This window comes from Mobula birostris, chromosome 20, assembly GCF_030028105.1.
Source record: "Mobula birostris isolate sMobBir1 chromosome 20, sMobBir1.hap1, whole genome shotgun sequence".
Classification (NCBI taxonomy): Eukaryota; Metazoa; Chordata; class Chondrichthyes; order Myliobatiformes; family Myliobatidae; genus Mobula; species Mobula birostris.
In genome coordinates, this window is record NC_092389.1 from 33530234 (window position 1) to 33548501 (window position 18268).

Sequence of the window (18268 nt, forward strand, 5' to 3'; positions counted from 1 at the left end):
CTGCATCAGGTTGAGCAGCATCTGTGGAGGGAAAGGAAAGGTTGATGTTTCGGGCTGAGACTCAGCGTCAAGCCTGACCATGCAGATGGAAGATTGCCAGTAGACCACAGTGAGAGGGAGGGGTGAGACAGAGGCTGCTGAGCGATCAGTGGATTCAGATGAGAGGTAGGATGATGGGCACACGGAACTTTACCATAAGCAAATGTAGTCATCAACTTGGAAACTGAAGAGACAGAACATTCTTTGAATAGTAACATTTTAGAGATAGCAGAAGTCTAAAATGAACTGAGCATTTGAATATAGAACACGAAACACAGAACAATACAGCACAGGGGCAGACGCCTTGACCAACCATGATGCCAACCTAACTAATCGTATCTGCTTAAATATGGTCCATATCCCTCTATTCTCTGTCTATTCATCTCTCTGTTCAAATACATCTTAAAAATCACTACCATATCTGCCTCTGTCACCCCTCTACCCCAGGCAGCACCTTCTCAGCACCCACCACCCTCTGTGTAAAAATCTTAATCTACAAACCTCCCTCTCACTTTAAACCTATTCCATCTAGTATTTGACATTTCCAGTCTTGGAAAAAGACAGTGACTATCTATCTTATCCATCCCCTTCATAATCTTATATAATTCTACCAGATCACTCCTCACCCTCCAGTTCTCTAGAGAAAGCAATCCAAGATTGTCCAACTCTCCTTATAGTGATTACTCTCCAGTTCAGGCAGCAACCTGGTAAAACACTTTTAAACCCTCTCCAAAGCCTTCACATCCTTCCTATAATTCAGCAACCAGAACCACACTTAATGTTCCAAATGTGGCCTAATCAACATTTTATACAGCAGCAACATGACTTTTTGACTTTTGTACACAACACCTCAACCAATGACGGCAAGTGTGTTGTTTGTCTTTACCACCCTATAGCCTTTTATTGCTACTTTCAGAGAGCTACGGTCTTGGACCCCAAGATCCCCTTGTATATCAATGCTCCTTTGAATCCTCATATTTACTGCATATTTTTCACTTACATTTGACCTCCCTAAATATATCACTTCACATTTGTCTGGATTAAACACTGGTTACTATTTCCCCACTCAAAGTTCCAACTGATCTATATCCTGTGGTATCGCTTGACAGCCTTCCTCACCAATCATAGCTCCATCATTTTCTATATCATTTTAAGCTTTCTTGTCAGCCTACATATATTTTATTCCAAGTCATTTTTGTCCTTCCAAATCATCACTTAGAGACACATGATAAAATAAGGTGAAGTCAACATGGTTTCCTTAAGGGGAAATCTTGCCTGAGCAATCTGTTGAAATTCTTGAGGATACACAAAGAATAGTCGTTGGATCTTGTTTACTTGGGTTTTCAGAGAGCCTTTAACAAGGTGCTACACTAGAAGCTGCTAAACAAGATAAAAACCCATGGTATTGCAGAAAAGATACAAGCATGGATAGAAGATTGGCTGATTGGCAGAAGGCAAAGCGAAGGAATAAAGGGGACCTTTTCTAGCTGGCTGCCAATGACTAGTGGTGTTCTGCAGGAGTCAATTTTAGGATCACTTCATTTCACGTTACATGCCAATGATCTGGATGACAGAATTGATGGCTTGTGGCCAAGTTTGCAGATGATATAGGTGGAGGGGCAGGTCGCCTGGAGAAGGACTTGGACAGATTAGCAGGATGGACAAAGAAGTATCAGGTGGAATATAGTGCAGTGAAATATATGGACATACACTTTGGTAGAAGGAATAATAGTGTAGATTGACTATTTTCTAAACCAGGGGAAAATTCAGAAATCAGAGGTGCAACGGACTTGGGAGTCCTTGTGCAGGATTCCTTAAAGGTTAACTTGCAGGTTGAGCTGATGGTAAGGAAGGAAGATGCAATGATACTATTTACTTTCAGAGGATGAGAATATAAAAGCAAGGGTGGAATGCTGAGGCTTTATAAGGAAGGATGTGCTGACATTGGAGAGGGTCCAGTGGAAGTTTATGAGAATGGTCTCTGGAATGAAAGGGTTAACTTATGAGGAGCATTTGATGGCTTTGAGGCTGCACTTGCTAGAGTTTAGAAGGATGGGATGGGAGAGGGCTCTTACTGCAACCTATTGAATATTGAAAGGCCAAAATAGAGTTGACATGGAGAGGACATTTCCAATATTGGGGGAATCTTGGACCAGAAGGCACAACCTCACAAAAGAGGGATGTCCCTTTAGAACAGAGATTAGGAGGAATTTCTTTAGTAAGAGGGTGGTGAATCTGTGGAATTCATTGACACAGACAGGTGAGGAGCCCAATTTATTGGGTATATTTAAAATGGAGGTTAATAGATTCTTGATTAGTAAGGGTGTCATAGGTTACAGGGAGATGGCAGGAGAATGTAGATGAGAGGGATAATAAATCAGTCATGATGGAATGGTGGAGCAGTCTCGATGGGCCAAATGGCCTAATTCTGTTCTTATGTTTTATGGTCATATCATTTATATAGTGGAATCACAAACGAAATAGATCTCAGCACTAATGCTTGCAGCGTACACCTCCATTCAAAATAATATCTTCCACCACTAGCCTCTGTCATCTATGGCCAAATCAATTTTAAATCCAACCTATGGAGAGGAATAAACAGTCGATGTTTTGGCTGAGACCCTTCACCAATCTTGATGAAGAATCTCGGCTCCAAACATTGACTGTTTATTCCTCTCCATAGACGCTGCCTGACCTGCAGAGACCCTCCAGGATCTTGTGCGTGTTGCTCTGGACTTCCAACAACTACAGAATCTCTTGCTTTTTAAATCCAACCTACTCAGTTTCCATGGATCTCATGTCGGGATAAACTTACAATGAGGGGCCTTGTCAAATGTGTTTGCTGAAGTCTATGTAGGCAACATCCTCTGCCCTGCCCTCATTTTGTTACCTCCTCAGAATTATTAATCCAGTTTGTAAGATGTAACCTCCCCTGCATATGCTGACTATCCCAGTAAGTCCACACTTTTCCAAATGCAAGTCCTTAAATATTTTCTTAACAATTTCCCTAGTCTTCTGAAGTAATTTCACTATCTTCTTCAATAATTGACCTGGAACATGACATATTGTCAATATTCAATCATCCCTCCTTTATCTGTTTCCACCCAATACCTACTAGTCTCTGTCCCAACACTCATCCCATGCTTTAGGGTCATTCTGCCTCCCTTAACTGGTTCCATCTATCATCTACCTGCCACTGTCTCACCATTCCCTCTCACTTTCACCCCTCAACCTCTACCAGCCTTTTCTCTGTGGACTCTGTCTATACTTCTCACTGCATCATAAAGAAGCCGGCATACTCAAAGACCCCATACACACTACACGTTCTCCCTTCTCCTCTCTCCCATCAGGCAGAAGATACAAATCACCAGGCTAAAGGATAGCTTGTACCCCACTGTTATAAGACTAGTGAATAGTTGTTTAGTATGATAAGATGAACTCTTGAGCTTACAATCTACATTGTTAAGATCTTGCACCTTATTGTTTACTTGCACTGCACTTTCTCTGTAGCTGTTACAGTTATTCTGAAATGTCATTGTTTTACCTTAATCTACCTCAGCGCATTGAGTAATGATTTTATCAATATAAACAGTATGCAAAACAATCTTTTCACTGCATCTCCGTGCATGTGACAGTAATAAATAAATCAACCAATAAACTACCGATTCACTATCACGTTGCCTCCACAGATGCTGCTCAGCTCTCTGAGTCCTTCTACTAATTTGTCTTTTGATCTATTCGGAAATGAGCATTGCTAATTTTGGGCATACGTTCATAGGCTATTGCTTCAAAGATACACATAGAAAGTGCTGGAGGAACTCAGCAGGTCGGGCAGCATCTATGGAAATGAATAAACAGTTGACATTTCAGGCTGAGACCCTTTTTCAGGACTGGAAAAGAACGGGAAAGGTGGCAAAATAAAAAAAAAGATGAGGGGAAGGAGGACAAGCTAGAATATGATAGGTGAAGCCAGGTGAGTAGGAAAGGTAAAGGGCTGGAGAGAAAAGAATCTAATAGTGAGAGAGTGGACCATAGGAGAAAGGGAAGGAGGAGGGGACCCAGGGGGAGGTGATAGGCAAGTGAGAAGAGATAAGAGACCACAAAAAGAGGAGAGGGGAGGGAAATATATTTTTTGCCAGAAGAAGAAATTGATATTCATTCCATCAAATTCAAGGCTATCCAGATGGAATATCAGGTTTTGCTCCTCTACTCTGAGATGGCCTCATCATGACACAAGAGGAGGCCATAGACCGACATGAATGTGAATCAGAATTAGTTTGTTTGTCATGGATCGACATGGGAAGCCTCCAACCTGATGGCATAAGTGTCGATTTCTCCTTCTGGTAAAAAAAATATTCCTTTTCCCCAGCCACACCGCCACCATCCCCCCACCCCCCACCCCCGCAGCCTCTTACCTCTTCTCACCTGCTTATCATGTCCCCCTGCGTCCTTTCCTCCTTTCCTTTCTCCTATGGTCTACTCTCCTCTCCTATTAGATTTCTTCCTCGTCAGCCTTTTACCCTTCCCAACAACCTGGCCTCACCTATCACCTTCTAGCTATCCTCCTTCTCCTCCTCCTGCCTTTTTATTTTGGTGTCTTCCCCCTTTCTTTCTAGTCTTGAAGAAGAGTCTCGGCCCAAAACCTTGATTGTTTATTCATTTTCATGGATGCGGCCTGACCTGCTGAGTTCCTTTAGCATTTTGTGTGTGTCTGTGGAATTCCAGCATCTGCAGAATTTCTCTTGTTTATGCTTGAAAGATTATTCTGGAGAGTAAACATGGATCCTACAATAACAATTCAATTCCTCATTAAGCCACTTTGAAGGGAGTTCCTTAAATCCCAGGCACATATTGACTTACTACAAATGGAAAAGATGTTGCTGTTTTCTGCTCCAAGCTGATAGTAAAACAGCAGAAGATGACCCTGGAAATTTAACCCAAGCGAGAAGAATTCATGCACAAATTAAAGGCACCAACATTGGGCTGTGCACCCCACAATACAAAGTCTGATAATCCAGTAGTACTTTTGACTATTTCTCACAGCAGTCCAAAACATGATGCAAAGCATAGTTTATTCCATAATGGCTCTGTTGCAATCAATATCTTCAAAAAAATTGTTTTATTAAACACTTAGTAATAAGGTGAGGAGGCAAATGAAGTTTGCCCTATTAAAGTAAATATGGGTTTCATATCCCTTCTGCTGATGGGATCTTCCTGGCAACAGCAAACGCAAGAGTCTTCGATAGCCATTGATACCACTTGTGATCACAGATCAAAGAGATGGCCGCTTTCCAAATTCCCAGACAAGTCAGTATTCTGATATTCCACGGTACCTTCTCTGTTTAGGGCCCTTGCCACAACGCACAACCAATGTTCCCTGTAATTTGTAATGACCAGTGTGCGCAAAACTCTTGTGCTGTGCAAATTTTGCCCATTCACAACAACATGTGTGCACTGAATTTTATATATAGAGGTATTCATTTTAACAGCTACCAAAACACTGCCAATAGAAACTTTGATCTCCTCTGGGTTTGATCATTTTCGCTCTCGTTCATCTGCACTCTCACAAAACATACGTAGCAGGCCTGTAGCGGGTAATGAAGGGTTTTCTCGCTGGAGCTTTTGCGCACCATCCACATGTGATTTGTTTGCTAAATGATGCTTTAAAAAGTCATGATTCCAAGTAGCTCTCCACTTCTTCCCACTTGCAAATTCTTCAGCAACTTCTGCATTGTGACAATATATGCAGGTAACACCAGTTTCTGTATTGTACATAAATATTTCTCATAGCTGCACGTTCCTGACCTCATGAGCTTTCAGTGTAGCAGTTTCTACCATCTCATTAAGCCATTCTACCTTAAATGAACCAGCAGATCCTTTGCCTTTCACACCCTTTGCTTCTTTGGAATTCAGTATAGTGAATTAATAGTTTCTTCAATAAAAACCGTATAAATAAGCCAGTTCTAAAATCTACAGACAAATCAATCACAAACTCCACATTGTCATCACCATCCGCATTAGAGACCGGAAAAGGAGATGTGATTGTGTACAATTGTGAAATATACTCAACATGCCTACGAGGTAGAAGGTGACAACCTCTTGTGCGCTGTTTGAATTCCTTCGTGCGGTAGTAGTAGAAGATGTCTGCTCGCGCGCGCACACACACCTTAGAGGAAACATTGCTCACCACCCCATCCCACTCAATCAACGCAAAATTTCCTCAATTATACACATGATCCAAGAAGCTCCCATCACATTCTGTCACATGATAATTCACCACACCAGTGTTTTTTACAATGTTGGTGGACATATCACAAGATTAATGCACTGTATAATATCACTATTCTAAACTGATTAAAAAGTTGGTGCCACCTTCACATCACACTAGAACATGTGATGTTTCATGGGCATTAATACCTTAGCTCACTTTAGAGTTGTAATTCTTCTAAGTTTTCACTATTTCCAGAATGCTTTGTTCTGTCTGTTCAGCTTTCAGCCATGAAAGCTACCACTCTCTCAGGTGAGCAGCTACTGTCTGTAACAGCAGCAGATCTGAGATGGACCCTGCAGAGAGCTAAACCCATAACGCGGCCGGGCAAGACAACATCTCAGGCCAAGTACTCAGGGAGTGTGCACACCAGCTCACTGACGTCTTCACAAACAACTTCAACACTTCACTCATTCAGACTGCTGTCCCCACGTGCTTCAAATCAGCCACCGTCATCCCTGTGCCAAAGAACTCTACACCTTCAGAACTAAATAACTACTGCCCAGTGGCACTGATACCAATCATCATTTAAATGCTTTGAATGGCTGCATAAAAACTACATTCCTGTCACATTGGACACTCACCAATATGCTTATAGACAGACCGCTCTATAACAGATGTCATAGCATTTGTCATTCATCTGGCCCAGACACACCTAGAAAACAAGGACACTAATGTCAGAATGTTGTTTCTGTATTTCATTTTGTCAATCAACACTAATGTCCCACAGGCCTTGGTGAACAAACTCCTACTTTCAGTCTAATTAATCCACTGTGCAACAGGGTGTTGAACTTCCTAACCAACAGACCTCAGACAGTCAGGATGCACAATCATTCCTCCTTCCTCATCATCCTCAACATGGGTGCTCCCCAGGTCTGTGTGCAGAGCCCATCGCCAAACAACCGAGTAATCGCCGACGACGTAACAGCGATGGGGTTCATCACCAACAACGATGAGACAGCCTATAGAGAGGACATGGAAGAGTTTGAGGCCTGGTGCCAGGCAAATAGCCTCTTCCTCAATGTTAACAAGACAAAGGAGATGGTTATCGACTTCAGGAGAACTCATACCACTCACACCCTCCTTTACATCAGCGGCACAGCAATGTAAACTGTGAGCAGTTTCAAACTCCTGGGAGTGACATCTTGGACAACCTCTCATGGTCCCAGAGGACATTCTACACAATCAGAAAAACTTACTAACACCTCTACTTTCTGAGGAGACTGAAGAGAGCTGGATTATGCACATCTATACTCACATCATTCTACAGACGCGCAGTAGAGAGCATCCCAACAAGCTGCATCACTGCCTGGTACAGAAATTGGACTGTGGCAGACAGGCTCTACAATGGATAGTCAACAGTGCCCAATGTATCACTGGCACCAGCCTACCCTCCATCAACGACATTCTGTATCTACAGAAATGTGTCGAAAAGGACCAGTAACATCATGAAGGATCCCACTCACCTTGCTCATGGACTGTTTGCCCCACTCCCATCAGGGAGGAGTCTATGTAACATCCATGCCAGTGGCCAAACCGGACATTGGAAACTTTGAGAGGAGGGAACTTCAATCAGGTCCACTACCTGGGTACAAAAGACAGCAGCGAGTCGCTACAGCAAAAAAGAGCACTGACCAGTGACCGATCAGCATTTGGGATTGATTAGCAAGAGCAAATTAAAGGAAGGCAGCGACAAGCGCAGCAGCCATCATCTGAGTGGGCAGAGTCAGAGTGGTGATCTTGACGCTTTAGCTTTTCGAGGCTTCAACAAAGAGAGGCTTCTCTAAGAGAAAGTAAAAAAAAAGAAAATCTCTCAGTTATGTTTTTTCCCTGCCCTTCTTTATATTTGCTCAGTTAGGACAGTAGAGATGCCAGGCAGGATAGTTGAATGCTCTTCCTGCAGGATGTGGGAAGGCAGGGAGACGTCCTGTGTCCCTAACGTCTACAACTGCGAGAAGTGCGTCCAGCTGCAGCTTCTTTCAATTGGTGTTAAGAAGTTGGAGTTGGAACTGGATGAACACCAGATCACTCGAGGAGCTGAAGGGGTGATAGACAGAACATATAGAGAGGCAGTTACACCCAAGGTGCAGGACACAGGAAACTGGGTGACAATCAGGAAGTGGAAAGGGGTGAAACAGCCAGTGCAAAGTAACCCTGTGGCCATCCCCCTCAACAACAGGTATTTCACTTTGGATACTGTTGGGGGGTGGGGGTTGACCTAACAGAGGAAAGTCACAGTGGTCGGGTCTCTGGCACTGAGTCTGCCTCTGTGACTCAGAAGGGAAGGAGGTAGAAGAGGCACGCTGTGGTGATAGGGGATTCGTTACTAAGGGGAATAGATAGGAGGTTTTGCGGGCAAGGACAAGATTCCAGGATGGTATGTTGCCTCCCGGGTGCCAGGGTCTGAGATATCTCGGATCAAGTCCTCAGCATTCTTAAGTGGGAGGGTGACCAGCCAGAAGTCGTGGTCCATGTGGGCACCAATGACATGTGTAGGATGAGTGACGAGGTTCTGCATAGGGATTTCAGGGAGTTAGGTGCTAAGTTAAAGGGCAGGATCTTCAGGGTTGGGATCTCAGGATTGCTACCCATGCCACGTGCTAGTGAAGACAGAACTAGGAAGGTTGTACAGTTTAATACATGGCTAAGGGGCTGGTGAAGGAGGGAGGGCATAAGATTTTAGGATCATTGGGCCCTCTTCCAGGGAAGGTGGGCCCTGTACGGATGGGATGATTTGCACGTGAACAGGAAGGGGACTAATATCCTAGTGGGAAGGTTTGTTAATGCTGCACAGTGGGGTTTAAGCTAGGGTTGCAGGAGGATGGGAACAAGAGTGCCAGAACAGTTGGTGGAGAGATTGTGGGGGCAGATGTATTTACATCGAAAAGGGTAAATACAGGACTGAAGGCGTTGTATTTGAATGCACGCAGTATACCAAATAAGGCAGATGAACTTGCAGCACGGTTACGGATTGGTATGTATGATGTGTAGGCATCACTGGATCATGGCTGAAAGAAGATTTTTGCTGGGAGCTGAATGTCCAAGGATACACATTGCATTAAAAGGACAGACAGGAAGGCAGAGGGGGTGGTGTGACTCTGTTGGTTAAAAATGAAACTAAATCATTAGAAAGAGGAGATATAGGTTTGGAAGGTGTTGAATCATTGTAGATAAAATGAAGGAACTGCGAGGGTAAAAGTCCCTGATGGGAGTTATATACAGACCACCCCACTGCCCCCCCCCCACAAACAGTAGTAAGGATGTCATCTACAAATTACAACGGGAGATAGAAAACACGTGCCAAAAGGACAATGTTACAATAGTCACGGGGAATTTCAAAATGCAGGTAGATTGGGAAAATCAGGTTGGTGCTGAATTCCAAGAGGAGGATTTTCTAGACTGCCTACAAGATGGCTTTTTAGAGCAGCTCATATTTGAGCCTACTAGGGGATCAGCTATTCTGGATTGGGTGTTGTGCAATGACCAGAATTGATTAGAGAGTTTAAGGTAGAAGAACCTTTGGGGACAAATGATCAAATTCACTCTAAATTTGAGAAGGAGAAGCTAAAGTCATATGCATTAGTATTCCAGTGGAGTAAAGGGAATTACAGAGGCATGAGAGAGGAGTTGGCCAGATTTGAACGCAGGCAGGGATAATGGCAGAGCAGCAATGGGTGGGATTTCTGGAAGCAATTCAGAAAGCACAGGACATGTACTTCCTAAAAAGGAGGAAGTATTCTGAAGGAAAGATGGCACAACCGTGGTTAACAAGAGAAGTCAAAGCCAACATAAAAGCCAAAGGGAGGGCATATAATAAGGCAAAAAATAGCAGAAAGTTAGCGGATTGGGAAGCTTTTAAAAACCAACAGAAGGCAACTAAAAAAGTCATTAAGAAGGTAAAGATGGAATACGAAAGTAAGCTAGCCAATAATATTAAAGAGGATACCAGAAGTTTCTTCAGATGCATAAGGTGTAGAAGAGAGGCAAGAGTGGCCACCAGACCACTGGAAATGAAGCTGAAGAGGTAATAATGGGGGACAATAAAATGGTGGACAAACTGAATAAGTGTTTTGCATCAGTCTTCGCTGTGAAAGACACTAGCAGCATAGTCGAAGCTCTAGGTGTCAGGGGACACGAAGTATGTGAAGTTATCATTACTAGAGAGAAGGTTCTTGGGAATCTGAAAGGTCTGAAGTCACCTGGGCCAGATGATGTACACCCTAGGGTTCTGAAGGAAGTGGCTGAAGAGATTGTGGATGAATTAGTAATGATCTTTCAAGAATCACTAGATCCTGGAATGATTTTGGAAGACTGGAAAATTGCAAAGGTCACTCCACTCTTCAAGAAGGGAGAGAGGCAGAAGAAAGGAAAGTATAGGCCAGTTAGTCTGACCTCAATGGTTGGGAAGATGTTGGAGTCGATTATTAAGGATGAGGTGTGAGGGTACTTGGACGCACATGATAAAATAGGCCATAGTCAACATAGTTTCCTCAAGGGAAAATTTTGCCTGTTGAAATTCTTTGAAGAAATAAGAAACTGGATAGACAAAGGAGAATCGCTTGATGTTGTGTACTTGGATTTTCAAAAGGCCTTTGACAAGGTGCCACACATGAGGCTGCTTAACAAGCTACAAGCCCATGGTATTACAGGAAAGATTCTAGCATGGCTGATTGGCAGGAGGCAAAGAGTTGAAATAAAGGAAACCTTTTTTGTCTGGCTGCCAGTGACAAGTGGTTTTCCACAGGGGTCTGTGTTGGGACCAATTCTTTTACGTTAAATGTCAATGGTTTGGATGATGGAATTGATGGCTTTGTTGCAAAGTTTGCAGGTGATACAAAGATAGATAGGGGGCAGGTAGTTTTGATTATGTAGAGAGGCTACAGAAGGACTTAGACATATTAGGAGAATATGCAAAGAAATGGCAGATGAAATATAGTGTTGGGAAGTGTGTGGTCATGCACTTCGGTAGAAGAAATCAAAGGGTTGACTATTTTCTAACTGGAGAGAAAATACAAATAATGATGTGGAAAGGACCTGGGAGTCCTTGTGCTGGATTCCCTAAAGGTTCATTTGCAGGTTGTGTCTGTGGTGAGGAAAGCAATTGCAATGTTAGCATTCATTTCAAGAAGACTAGAATATAAAAGCAAGATTGTAATGTTCAGACTTTATAAAGCACTGGTGAGACCTCACTTGGAGTGTTATGAGCAGTTTTGGGCCCCTTATTTTAGAAAGGATGTGCTGAAACTGGAGAGGTTTCAAATGAGGCTCACGAAAATGATTCCAGGGTTGGATTGAATGGCTTGTTATATGAAAAGAGTTTTTATTGGCTCTAGTCCTGTATTCACTAGAGTTCAGAAGAATAAGGGGTGACCTCATTGAAGTCTATTGAATGGTGAAAGGCCTTGATCGAGTGATGTGGAGAGGATGGATCTCATGGTGGGGGGAGGCTAAGACCAGAGAACACGACCTTTGAACAGAGGAGCGGCCTTTTAGAACAGAGATGAGGAGAAATAGCTCAGCTATAGAGTAGTGAATCTGTGCAATTCTTTGCCACAGGCAGCTGTGGAAGCTGTCTTTATATATATTTAAGACAGAGGCTGATAGATTCTTGATTGGTCAGGGCATGAAGGGATGCAGGGAGAAGGCAGGAGACTGGAGCTGAGAGGAAAATTTGATCAGACATGATGAAATGGCAGAGAAGACTCGATGGGCCAAATGGCCTCATTCTACTCCTATACCTCATGGTCTTATGGATACATGGGAATTTGGTTGGTTCTTTTATTGGGAAAGAAACAGAGAACTTGAAGGCCTTCTTAATGAGGGATAGAAGCGTATGGGGACTGGGCATCCATGGTGAAAATGAGGCAGTCAGGGACAGGGAATTAAAAGTTACTGAGGAGCTTGAGAGCATGAGAAGTGTTGCGGATGTAGGAGGGAAGGGACTGGACCAAGGGGATAGAATGGAGAATGGAGAATGGAGTTCATATGCATTATGTCTTTTTATTATTATTGTATTCTTTATCTCATTGTGTCTTTTTATTGTTCCGCATCAGATCTGGTGTAATAGTTATTTTGTTCTCCTTTGCACTCGTGTACTGGAAATAACATTAAAGAATTTGAACCTTGAATCTTGAATTCCATATTTATAAATTCTACCTATCTAATAGGAAATGCATTTCTGAACTTCAGGCATAGCTCCAGTCTGGAATTTATTCGTAGTTTATTTGCCATGGACAGTCTCTACCTTACTATAGAGAAGCTACCTTATCCTGATCCAAAATATTAGCCTGATGAAATGTCTCAACTTGAAACATTAACTGTCCATTTTCCTCCTTAGATGCTGCCTAACTCTGAGCCATCAACAAAATTCCACAGATGGAATAGAATCAGAATTCCAGATATTGGGGGCCAAGAACCAGATTCTGAACATTGGAAAAGAAATTGGATTGAATACAAAGGAACCGGAATTAAAAATTCAGATGCTAGTCTGGAAACAGAATTGTGGAGAGGGAACAGAAGAGAAATTCCAAATGTCGGACCAAGGAATTAACTCCAGAGGGTGCAGCTGTTGGATTCTGAACACTGAGCTTGTCAGAAAATTCAGGATAGCAGATGTAAATCAAATTCCAGAGACTGAACCAGAAAGAGAATTCCAGGCTTTGGGCGATGGAATTCCAAGCTGCAGATTTGAATGGGATTCCAAGCTGTCAGCTGGTATTGAACTGTATATTGAAAAGGCCCATTTTCAATTGATATGACAACAGTTCTTATGGTTGTTGAACCCAGGTTGGTGACTCTGGAAGATCTTAACAGCATCAAAGTGACAGACACCTTGAGGAGGCTGAAATCCTTCCCTATGAAAAGCTATAGGAATCAACAAATCCCCCCAACTACACCCCTTTCCTCCTGCCTTCACCTCCCCACATCCACAGCTGACCTGAAGAGTGGGACTGTAATAAGTAAACAGATGGTTGTGAGAAGCTATCTGAGGAGAATTGGGGAGGGCAGGAATTGGAACCACTCCTAGCTTTGGTTCTTCAATAACAAAACAATCATTGTGATTCAAACTTCAAAGCATGTCTTTGATCATTTGGTTATAAACATGCACAATCACAGAAAATTGCACATTGACAGGGTGGTGCCACTTTAGCAGAAGCAAGATAAAAATGACATTCTTCTTTTATCCCTCATGACTGTGTAGTCCGTTTATCTTTAGTTGTGGTTGGAGAGGATGGTGGGAGGAGGCCGTTGCAATTAATGGCTCCACAAGTATTTAAAATATGTATTAAATCCTAAACAAGTGGGTGTTTAAACAGAACCACTGAGAAGATGCCAGAGAGCATTGTTTACTTTACTGCCTCTTTAGTAATCTACAGAAAGCTACATCAGGTAATTCTTTTTATTAAAGTCTCATTCCTGTGTTATTTGAAGAGAGAGAGATGAGGATTTGCTTTCAAGTTGTTGGTCAAAATTAAAAACCGTCTCCCTCTCCACCCATTTTCTGTTTACATTAAATATTGTGTGGCTCTAGCCTGCTGAGATTCTCATGGTGATGGACTTGTTGTGACCTTTTCTGCTCCTATGATTGCAAGTTCCTTGACGTACAGGAAGTGTATATTTTAATCACTGGTGGCTGCCCGATTGCCTTATTGTTCGGTGTTGGCAGAAAGTACCATTGGTCTCCTCTTGCACTACTCTCACAGGGCTGTAAACCAGAAGCCTGTCCTATTTATGAGCCACTTGCCCCACAGGTCAATCAGCAGATTGTTATGAAGGTGTTCAACCAATCCTCACACACATGGGCTGCTGCCATTATGTCAAGTGACATCATTAAAGCGCTTCGCTGGAGGGATTTACAATGTTGCTGAAAACGCTGAACAGAGGGCGCCTGCCCACAATGCTCCTTCCAGCTGCTGTGGATCGATTGTTACACATACCCAAAACAGTCCATCACTCACAGGTTCCTGGTAATGACTGTGCAAAGTGTCCTCTTGAAATAAAACAACTTGGATAGAATTTCAGCCTTGGGTCCGATCACTGATGTGTTTAAAACAAACCTCCGTGTTGGAAATGATTTTTTGTCTTTCATTTCAAAACAAATATGAAAGTTACTGACAACAACATTACAAATCAGTACAACTGGACAGAGTAATTATATATAGTGTTCATAGCTGTTTCTTGACTTACTTAATGCTGGTGAGCTGTTGCTTTATAATAATCTCTGGTAAATCACTATGCTCCCTGACTCTTGCGTCAATGTTTAGAAGGATTTTAGACATCATTGGAGTCTGAACTTTCCACTCATCACCTTCACCATCCAACAACATGGATCGCACAGACCCCAGTGCCATTGTGTCATGAGGATGGTATTGGCACAAGGAGAATTTAGAGCCAATATCACCATCTCAGGAAACAATTCTCAGCATTAAATACCAGCCCAGCTAATGTTGCCCATGGGGGTAGATCAGCAGAGGGATCCAGAATAATATCCATAATTTCTTGGTAAGACAGCTAAGTACTGCTTTCAACACAAAGTTACTCACCACTACCCTCAGACCAAGTTCACAGAGGGAGCTGTCAGCTGGACCAGATTAATATGTCACCAAAGACTAGCAAATTTCTACAAATGTACTAAGGCTGCTTTCTGACAGGTTACATCGCCGCTTGGTATGGAGGCTCCAATGCGGAGGATTGTAAACTCAACAGGTTCCACCATGGCCACAGCACTCCCTACCATCTAGGGCATCGTCAAAATACAATGCTTCAAGATGGCAGCATCCATCATTAAGGACCCCCTTCATTCTAGGCATGTCCTCTTCTCGTGACTACCATAAGGGAGGAGGTACAAGAGCCTGAAAGCCCACATTCAACATCTTAGCAACAGATTCTATCTGAACAGTTAATGAATCCATGAATACTAACCAACTATTTCTCCTTTTCACTAATTATTTAATTATTGTAACTTATTGTAATTGTTATGCCTTGCACCGTACTGCTGTAACAAAACAACAACTTTCACAACATATGCCAGTGAAAATAAACCTGATTCTGGTTTGGTTCAGGATGTTTGGTCTGATCCAGATGAATTGAGGGTGGACATCAATATCCCCCTTCAAATTTAGGGAAAGAGATTGGAAGATGAAGGGGAAAATAGGTGGAGTTTGAGGATATGCAATGTCTTCTATGGAAGATACAGCTGAAGAATGGGTGAATTCCACCATAACAGAGGCTTGCATTAGGAGCAAGGGGTGGAGAATCAAAGAAAATTCCAGAACTTGGGCACTGGGTGACTGAACGCACAGCTGCTAATGATAGAGCAGTTAAATTTGAGGAAGCAGCAGAGGTCCAGATGCAGACTGCCGTGATGTCATAGGCAATAAGACTGGAAGACATTCAGGGATTGAGAGGGACATAGACATGGAGGGTTTTAAACACACATAGCTATGAGTTTGTAAAAGACGTTCCTCGCTGGACTATGCAGGTTGGTTAGCAGGGGTATCTGCTAGGGGTCTGGACGTGAGCAGCAGAGTTTGTAACAACCTTGAGATTCAGCCCCTCCGTCCCATGATACTGCACCAGCTGAGAGTCCCCTGTGGGGATGAGGTGCTGGCTCCTGCACCCATCGGTACTCTGGAGAACTGAATCCAACTTTCCACTGACCCCTGAGTAAAGTGAGGATAAGAATTTTCCGCAGCCCAGAACTGATGCAAATTCCTTCAACATGATTCCAGGGAATGAGGTCAAAGCACGGAAAGTTGAAAAAGGAATTTAGCAAAAATTGTCTGAAGTAATAAGAGAGAATGTAAACAAGAGTGCAAGTTCTGTATAATCTTGCCATCAGATGAAACTGTGTTGTGTACTGGATGGATTCCAGTACTGTCCCTGAAGAATTTACCACTGCTCTCTTTAACCATGGCTTGTTCATTGGTCTTTTGTTGGTTCAGTGGACAAGACTCCATCTTGCACATTACTTGTCCAACCCTGTCCCTGCCCTCACCTTCATTGGATTGCTCCCTGCACTAACCACAACAGGCACTCAACACGCTTACAGGCCGTGCCCAGGGCCATACTGAGAACAATTGCTCACAGCTTTACCCCACTCACCCACTCACAAGTCCACTCTCAGGGAGCCTTGACCTTGATGCTAGTACAGCAAAGAGTAAGTCCACAACGTGTGATCAAGCTCTTGGTTTGAGTCTGGTCTTGCGCAATGAGGCAGCAATTTTGTCACAAGAGGTGAAGAAAATTACAAAACGTAAGCAGAGAGGGTGCATCTATTTGGTCTCTTAGGCTGTCCCTTGTGATTGAGGGTCTCTTGCTTCCACTCCAGTTTTGTAAGATCTGAGGTGACTGATGGGGCAAATGTGGGAAACGTGGACTCTTCCTCGGGTGAAGCAGAAGGTGACTGACAGAGCGTGTTGGTGGGTAGCTGGCGATATGGTGCTCTACAACTTTCGCTTATGCTGGGCTCGTGGTGGCCCCTGATGCAGGGCCTCAAGGCCCTCGGTGTCATCCACTGTCCCCCCTCTTTATGAAGCGACCATTTGCCAAAGGGTCCTTGGAGACAATGCGGATGGTGTAGTTCCTCTGTTTGCTTGGAAACCCCCTTCCATGGCACAGATGATGCCTGGGACATTGGCCTGAGAGAGTTTCAGCTCCACCTGGCATTTGCTCCATGCATGTATATGCAGGCCTTGATATCAAGCAATAGAGCTACAGCAAACCAATTGGAGAGAGGACTGGTGTCAGACAAAGGTGCCACATCTCCCAACTCTTTTCTCAACCTTTCTCATTGTTACAATGCACTCATCTCTTACAACTCCCCGCAGAATGGAGCTGATCTTCAGAACTACACTCTGTGTGTATGTATATGAGACTCACGCATGTGTGTATGTCAGTAAGCCTATATGTTTGTGCTTGTGTGCATGAGGTTTAAGGATGTAGCATCAAGATTTAGGGGATTAGATTTAGGATGGACATGAGGGGAAACACACACAAAATTGCTGGTGGAACGCAGCAGGCCAGGCAGCATCTATAGGAAGAGGTACAGTCGATGTTTCAGGCCGAGACCCTTCGTCGTCAGGAGAAACTGCTTTTTCCAGAGAGTAGTGAATCTGTGGAATTCTCTGCCCAGGGAAGCAGTGGAGGCTACATCATTAAATACATTTAAGACATAGTTAAATAGAGTTTTGCATAGCAGGGAAATTAAGGGCTTTGAGGAAAGGGCAGGTAGGTGGAGCCTAGTCAATGGCAAGATCAAAGTTCAAAGTTCAAAGTACATGTATTATCAAAGTACATACTGTATATGTCACCATATAGAACCCTGAGGTTCACTTTCACAGTAAATATAAGAAACACAATAGAATCAATGAAAGACCGCACTCAAAGAGCAGATAACAGCCAACATGCAAAAAAAACAACAAACTGCAAATACAAGAAAAAGAGAAAAAATAAATAATAAATAAATAAATAAATAAACAACAACTATCAAGAGCATGAGATGAAGAATCCATAGAATGTGGGAACATTTCAATGATGGAGCAAGTGAAGTTGAGTGAATTTATCCTATCTGGTTCAAGAGCCTGATGGTTGAGGGATAGTAATTGTTCCTGAATCTGGTGGTGCGAGTCCTAAGGCTCATGTGCTGTCTTCCTGATTGGAACAGTGGGAAGAATGCAAGGCCTGGAAGCTGCAGACCCTTGTTGCTGCTTTCCTGCTTTACAGTGGATCTTGTTGAACGGTAGAGCAGGTTCAAAGGGCTCGATGGCCACTTCTGCTCCTAGTTTTTATGTTCGTGTGTGTGTGTCTGTGTGTGTGTATGTGTGTGTGTGTGTGTGTGTGTGTGTGAGACTTTGTGCATCCATGCATGTAAGTGAGTGCATATTGTATGTTCACAATACCAAGGGATAGACTAGGATGAAGTGGAGGATGCATGCATCTCATCTGTCTGTATCTGTGAAT